Here is an 8163-nt window from a genome sequence, read left to right as displayed (position 1 = left end):
TTAGAGAACAACATGGAAATAAGATGAGTAGAAACTTCAACCCAAGAGAGGGATTATGTGAGATGTTGACCCAAATATCCAACTTCATTCACTTGGTACCAACGAAATAGGTACTTCAAAATTGGTACCGTAAAAGCAGGTACTCTTATGGAACCACGTACTTTTATACTCGGTACAATAGATCTTGGTACTTGACGACAAGTTGACGCATAGCGTTGAATTTGGTATCTCAGTAAAAAACATAGAAACCATAAACTTGTTACCAAAAAGTTATTAACATTAGAGCATAACATGAAAATAGGACAAGTAGAAACTTCAATTCAAGAGAGAGATTTTGTGATGTCTCACCCCAAGTATCTAATGCCATTATTTTGGTGCCAATAAAAGAGGTGCTTCGAAACTTGATACTTTGAAACTAGGTACTCTTATGGAATCACATACTTTGGAACTAATAAATAGAAAAACATGGAAACCACCACAAACTTTTTAATGTTAGATCCTAACATGGAAACCCACAAACTTGTTAACATGTATAACTCTATAAGCTTTCCGCTTGGGGATAACGTACTTCGAAACTTGATACTTTCAGATCAAATACTCTTAGGGAACCACGTACTTTGAAACTTTATTAGCTAAATGTTTAACTTTATTAGGTTGGTACTTTGGAACAGAACTTGATACTTTTGGATATATAATACTCAACAATAAACAAATTCAAATATATACTTGTTAGCTTGCCAACAAAAAATTAAGTACTCAACAATAAACAAATCCAAATATGAAACCAACAAAGGTCAATGTATATCATCAAGAAGTATCTCCAAATGTGTACATGCAAAGCATACATGTCTAAGTGTAGTAACATCATCCCTCCTATATACAAAATAGACGAACAAATGTCAATGTATATCATCAATAAACTTGTACAGGTGTGTGCATACAAAAAATATAGGTCATGTCAACCGTCACATCTATAAAATGTATGAATAAATCTATGGAAAAATGACTAATATCGCTAACCCAAAAAACCCTAACTGGAGCCGCTACACTACATAGACCCACATGAGCCCTCTATGTCTCGCTGCTACCACCACTACTGCCATCTCCAGCACCACCACCATCACCACAACCACCATCACCACCGCTGCCCCTCTTTGTCTCTTGACATTGCCACTTGGCCTCTTGTGTCGCCACCTCTACCATATCACTCTCTCCATGCTGCTCCTGTATTAATTAGTGAAATCAAACATGAACATGTAGTTAGTGAAATGTGTTAAAAACATATTACATCTAACTTGAAAAAAATAAAAAAATATAATATTGATACTCACAAGTGGGTCTGCTGTGTCCTGAAGAGTCGTGCACAAGGCTCGGTATCTGTGGTATGTCGCATACTCTGTCTCTTACTTTGTAGACGCACAACTATAGTTTTTGGTATGCATTAAACAAAACCAAAGACTTATTGATTTATTAACTTGTCAATATTTTCTATAAAAGTCCAAATTTAACTAGCCTTGACTTACAAATGTTGCCACAAATCTAATCCATCCCATCTGGCCTAGTCTCCAGCCTAGTCTGGATGTGTGACCTGCTGCTACTCATCTCCATGTAGCCTCCTACATAAATTTCAAAAATTAGAATTGCATAGTTTAGAGAGTAGTTATCATACATCTAACAAAGATCACAATAATTTAAATTTAAGTTATTTATTGCACATACCCTATGCTGAGGAAAGTTGGTCCGTAGGCATCTCTCCCTACGAAAGTCTTGTGACATCTCTATGCACATATCAGTCTTCCTTTTGTTTGTCTCCACCATACAATACCGCCTGCTTTTTTCCACACTTAAGTAAGCATTGATTCCATCATATCAGTTGATGCTTATCTTAGTGTGGAAAAAATAGGTGCTACTTTATGGTGGAGACAAATAAAAGGAGCATATATATATAAATATATATAATTTTTTTATTTCTCGTGGAATAAACATTTTAAGATATCAAAGAATCTATTACATTTTTTTATTTTACTAGTTTTTTGGTTTTAGGGTTTGATTATTTCATTCAATAAATGTCTCACATTTTTGTGGTACTTAATAAGTAGATTTGGATAGATTAGAGGGTACACCACCACATTTGACCAGTGATGGCTAATTAGATGCCATTCACATCAAATGTAGTATGGTATTTATGATTGAGCGCTAGCACTTGAGGAGCGATATGAACCTATGGTATGTGACTAATCTTTCTTACTTTCACTATTTTTTAAATAAATAATGGCTTATATATGTGACATCTAGACTTCTTGAATTTATACATAATTCTAAAGTTTCAATTCATGCATTTGGATAGGTGGTTTTGAAGGTGGATTGGTTTCGAACAGAGTACAAAGGTAGTAATGCCACAATGAGACAAGAGCCATCTGGATTTTGGTCCACCATCGATTTCTCCAAGTTAATAGAGGCTTCAAAGGAGCCATATATTTTGCCAGCTCATGTTAAATAAGCGTTTCTCTACAAGAATGCATATGATCATCCATAGTGGCAAGTTGTGCATGTCCAGCCTAGAGGTCACTGGTTGTTTGATGGCACAAACATAGTGGTTGATGATCAAGGTGAAACGGCCTTGCCTTCCGATGTAGGTGCATCAACATCAGACAGTCATAGAGTTCTTCCTTTCAATCACAATGACCTTGTTGACATTCAAAACAACAAAGATCCACACCACAATATTATAGACACAAAAGAGGAGGAAACCGATCACTTGACATTTGGCTACCATTTGGTTACCCTCCAAAGACACCCCTTCGATTGATTACAGTATATATATTTTCAAGAGCCATAGAGTCCAAACAATTGTGTGCCCTTAAAGCAACAAAGAAAATTGTGATTATCCTTTCATTCAACATAGACTCAAGTACCGAAATCTCTATATTCACTTATATGTTTAGACCAACTATTGCTACTATAATCAAGTCCACACATGTTTCTTGTGACAAACCTAAAAGAAGATATGTATCATTTAAAAAATTATTTACATGTGCCTTTCCACATGAAGGTACATCCAAACTTCATCTACACATCCTATCAATAACTTCTTCACACTTATAATGCATTTTAAAGACTACCTTATTGATAAGGAAGTACATGCTACAATATTCATTCAAAACCCCTTTTCTAAAAATGCCAAATTAGCCTAAAAACGGACCGTGAAGGTATAAGTTAAGCACCTTTGAGTTCAAATGTGAATAGAGCCTGTAATCATAAACATTCAACCTTAGGTCTTCTGACTTGTATATTTCATGTAAACTCTGCAATTAGGTGGCTGCGTGTCATACCATGCAATCTATGAATATGTAGATGGCAGACAATGTTAGCAGATTAGTTAGTTCATGGCTGAGTTTGTGCATGTGGTACAATAGGCTAGGAACCATAGGTATTTTAGGTATTTTATTTGCCATCATTTATTGTGATTTAGCATTTTATGTAGCTAGTAGTCAGCCAACATCTAATGCTAGTCGACCAGCCATATTTTATGGCCTTTTTTTGGCCTATATATTCTCAGGCTTCCACCTCACCGTCATTCCTTTGTCACCTGAGAGTTCTTGGAGAGAGGGAGTAGATGTGCTAGTGCCTCCATAGCCAGTGACTCACCTTGCTTCTGTATTATCTCATGTCTTGGTATATGGATTCCATTTCCCAAGCATCTCATTTCTTCTGAGTTCTTTGTGCAGTGTTCTTCTCTCTCTTGCAGTGCTTCTCTTTTCTCTCTTCCTTGTGTTCAGTAGTCCATTTTAAGAGTTTCCCACGCTTCAATCGTTACATCCACTTTTGACATCGTATTATATTTCAAGTTCTGACATTGTTTCAGATTTCAGGATATGATTTTCTACTACTCTTTTCTCATGTTTGAGGTCTATTTTTTATCTTCTATTGGTGATCTGACTTGATTATGAATATTGCGACTTGATCTATAGCCTGGGCGAAAATCTTTTGACAGTTTTTGACCTGTTTCCTACATCTTTCTTCAATATTTTGCAGTTTTCCATTTTCGTTTTTCAGTTTTTTGGGCCTATTTCAGGGCAAGGAACTTGTTTCTAACCCTTACTTATATGTGTTTTGGCTACAACAATCTGTGTTTATTGTTTGCAAGCTAAATTGACCTGTTTTTGTGCCAATCGACTATTGTTATTGTTCATTGTTTCAGACTTCAATGACCTATCACCAATGTAATAGAGAGTTTCAGGTTTTGAGTCTTCAAACTTTAGTGCAATACACTTCTACTCTTCAATTTGAGAATTCACTGTTCAATGAACCGTTTAAGTTTCAGCTTTGAAGTTTCATGATTGATGAATTTCTTTGAAATTTAAAATTTACTCTTTAGTGTGACATTTCAAGAAGAATTTTAGTTAAAGTATCATGTTTGTTTAGTTTCATTATAGATGTCTTAAATATATCTAGAAAATATATGATTTTTAGAACCCCATCTTGGTCCCCCGTCCTCCATCCCTAGTGGCTATGGATGTAGGTGCTGCGAGAACCATTTCCTAACTTGTTTGAATTATCTGAACCTGTCTAGCATACATTTAGCCTACAATTCTAGGAAATGAATAAGAAATCAAGGAAAGGAATAAGAAACCATTGCTAATTACCATTACACACACACATTCATATCAAAGCTTCTTGTAATGAAAGAAGCTGAGGGGAGAGAGAAAGAGAACAAGAAGAAGAAGGAAGAAGACTAGAAGAGGAGAGAGAAAGAGAGAAAAGAGGAGAGAAAAGAGAAGGAAGCCATGGAAGCTGGAGATGAAGGTGAAGAGTGTGATCTTGATAACCAAATGCTTGCGTCTTTCATCAGCATAGAGTTTCATGTGTGTTTGGGCCTTCTAAAGATTCATTTTGCATTGCTGAAGTAAAGCATGCATGCGATCCAATTCAGCTTGACTCTGAGGATTGATCTTATCAATAAACAAGACTATAGGAAGGGGAACCTTATACGAAACTCCAATGCTAGAGTGTGTGGAGTTATTATATGCAAACTCAGCTAAGTAAATCCACGTATCCCAACTGTGCTACACATCATGGAAAAAGTGCCTCAAGTATGTCTCAAACCATTTGTTCACTCTCTCAGTTTGGCCATCAGTTTGAGGGTGGTATGCAGTGGATGGAGCAATCTTGGTCCCCATGGAGGTGAAAACTGACTGCCAAAAGCTGCTCATAAACTTTGCATCCTGATCATGTACTATGACTTGTGGTAAACCATGCAACTTGAAGACATTTTCCATGAACTAAGTGGCCACCTACGAGGTAGTATATTGGACCTTAGTGGGGATAAAGTGGGCAGCTTTGGTGAGGTGATCAACTACCACATAGATACTGTTCCACCCTTTCTTAGTCATGGGAAGGCCGGTGATAAAGTCCATTGTGATGTGAGTCCATTTCCTGTCAGGGATGGGGAGAGGCTGCAAGAGGCCAGCGGGCCTGAGCGTACTATCCTTGTTCTCTTGGCATGGAACACATTTGGTCACAAAGTCCTTGACGTCCCTCCATAATCCTTTCCAATGAAAGCTCTTGGCAATCCTGTCATATGTTTTGAAAACACCCAAGTGACCTGCAGTGGGGCAAGAATGCATTTCTTCCATGATCTTCTGCATGAAGGGGGAAGTGTGTGGGATGACAATCTTGCCATGGGACCAAATAAGGCCATGCTTGAGAGCTGATATTGGGAGTTTTCAGCCATAACCCCATGCTGTAATTTCTGAAATATGTGGCTGAAATGGTCATCTAAGTAAGCCTCTTGGAGCTCTTCAACCCAATCACACTGTGCAATTTTGAGATGGATGACACTCTGCATGCCCACATTCGAGAGAGAGAATCAGCCACAATATTATCCTTGCCCCGCGTGTGTGAAATGTCAAAGTCATAGTTCTGTAAGGTTGTCACCCATCGCCTTTGCTTAGGAGTCAAAGTAGACTGAGTCAAGAAGTATTGGAGGACTCGGTGATTGCTTTTCACTTGGAAGCGGCTGCCATACAAATAGTGGTGCCATTTCTTGATGGCATGGAGGATGGCCAACATCTCTTGGTCATATACATTCATTTGCATCTCCTTCTCATCAAGCTTGCGGCTTTCAAATGCAATCACACCATGCTCTTGCAACAATATTGCACCAATACCTTGGCCACTAGCACCGCAATGAATGGTAAAGAGCTTAGAGAAGTCAGGGCAAACAAGGATGGGGGCTGAAGTAAGCGTGTCCTTTAACTATTTGAAGCTATGATCTGCAGTGGCATCCCAAAAGAATGACTCTTTTTTCAAGCGATCAGTCAAAGGTGCTGTAATGGTGGCATAGTGCTTAACGAAGCGTCTGTAGAATGAAGAGAGACCAAGGAAGCTATGCAAGGAGGTGGTGGTGGAAGGAGTGGGCCAATCCTTAACACATTGCACCTTTTTGGGGTTAGCCTATATACCATTTTTGCTCACAATGTGTCCCAAGTACTCCACAGATGTCTACATGAATATACATTTGCTCTCCTTAGTAAAGAGTCAATGCTCTCTCAATATGTCAAACACCCTCCGAACGTGTGTCAAGTGCTCCATAGATGACTTGCTGTAAATGAGGATGTCATCAAAGAAAACAAGCATGAACTTGAACAAAAAGGGCTGTAGGATTTTGTTTATGAGGCTTTGAAAGGTGGCAGGGGCATTAGTCAACCGAAAAGGCATCAGAAGAAAATGGTAAAGTCCACGATTAGTTCGAAAGGCCATTTTGACCTCATCTCCTGCCTGCATATGAATCTGATGGTAGCCAAAGCGCAAGTCAATCTTAGTGAAAAAGCATGCCCATTTTAACTCGTCCAACAAATCATCAATCCGTGGGATGGGGTAGCGGTTCTTCACTGTAATCTTATTCAAATCTCTATAGTCAATACACATGCGAAAGGAGCCATCTTTCTTTTTGACTAAGAGGACAGGGGATGCATAGGGGGAAGAACTCGGTTCGATGAAACCCATCTTGATTTTCTTTGCAACCTCTTCACGCTCACACTTGGAGAGTCTATAGGGGGGTTTGTTCACTAGCTTGGAATGGGGCTCTAGGTCAAGTGGGTGGTCCACTTGTCTCTTGGGAGGGAGGGAGGTAGGCATCTGAAATAAGTCATTGTATTCCTCAAGTAAGGACTACAAGGGAGAGTCATATGATACTGTGGAGGGCTGATCAAAATTGTCCTTATTTAATTACAAAACAAAGATCTGTGAGCATTTCTTAAACTCCCATTTGAGTTGCTTTGCTGTAATGAGCTGAAAATTAGCATGGTCTCGAACTCCCTCTAGGTGGATAGGTTGTCCATGCATCATAACTCCATGTAAAGCTGAGAGAAGTCCAAAGCAATTTTCCCCCAATTGTTTCAGCCAATCACAGCCCAAGACAACATCAATGGGGCCCATATCTAGGGCAATCAGATCAACCAGTGCCACATAATTTTCAGCCAAGCATAAGGGAACTGCAGGACATACATGTGTGTTGATTTCTTCTTCTCTCTTTGCTACTTGGACCTTCAAGGGGTGGTGTAATGCCATAGGAATACATTTCAACCGATCAATGGCTGATTTATTGACAAAAATGTGTGTGCTTCCGCTATCCACAAGGATTAAAACATGCTTCCCATTGATACTGCCTTGAATGCAAAGGGTATTGGGGCTACGCGAACCTATCTAAGCATCCAAGGAGATCGAGCAAAGGGAAGTGGGAGGTGGGTGGGATGTTAAATCAAGTATCTGTGAGGGCGCACCGCCTGGGTCAAAGGAAAACCCATCCTCCTTGTCATAGAACTCCTCGTGATCAACATCCTCCCTGGGCTTAGTCTGGTCGATGGCCAGGTCATCCTCCTCATTGTGCCAATCTTCCATGACATACATGCTATGAACTTTGACCTTAGCTGACTTGTAGGGGCATTTGGAGGCATGATCAACAGTGTACTTATCTCCACATTTAAAGCATAGGCCCTTTTCTTTCCTTTCCTTGTCAACATCTGGGGAGATGAACGGTTGACTACTGGATCCATGGGAAGGTGATGCGGTGGATTGTTTATTTTCAGCATACCGATTTTCAGCCATAGAGCTCGATGCTGTCCCAAAAGTGCCCATTTTTCTTTCAGCATGGAAGGCGGG

General features: G+C 39.3%; 1 protein-coding gene across 2 annotated transcripts in view; it reads right to left on the bottom strand.

Annotated features, from left to right (window-relative positions):
* Nucleotides 1-852: 852 nt before the first annotated feature.
* Nucleotides 853-8163, bottom strand: part of LOC148030001 (uncharacterized) — a 160035-nt gene continuing 152724 nt past the window's right edge. The window contains exons 1-4 of one of the 2 annotated variants that reach the window (XR_015692257.1): nt 1720-4485; nt 1524-1616; nt 1332-1422; nt 853-1224 (exon numbers count right to left, since the gene is read on the bottom strand). The gene's annotated coding sequence lies outside the window, so the exon portion shown is untranslated. Of the gene's footprint in view, nt 1225-1331; nt 1423-1523; nt 1617-1719; nt 4486-8163 lie in introns of those variants that run through there. The other variant, XM_087687185.1, reaches the window with a different exon arrangement.

This window comes from Lygodium microphyllum, chromosome 10 (assembly GCF_053477565.2).
Source record: "Lygodium microphyllum isolate KBCC chromosome 10, Lygodium_microphyllum_v1.1.10, whole genome shotgun sequence".
NCBI classification, from domain to species: Eukaryota; Viridiplantae; Streptophyta; class Polypodiopsida; order Schizaeales; family Lygodiaceae; genus Lygodium; species Lygodium microphyllum.
The sequence above is the reverse complement of the archived record's forward strand: the minus strand, read 5'-3'. Positions and strand labels throughout refer to the sequence as shown.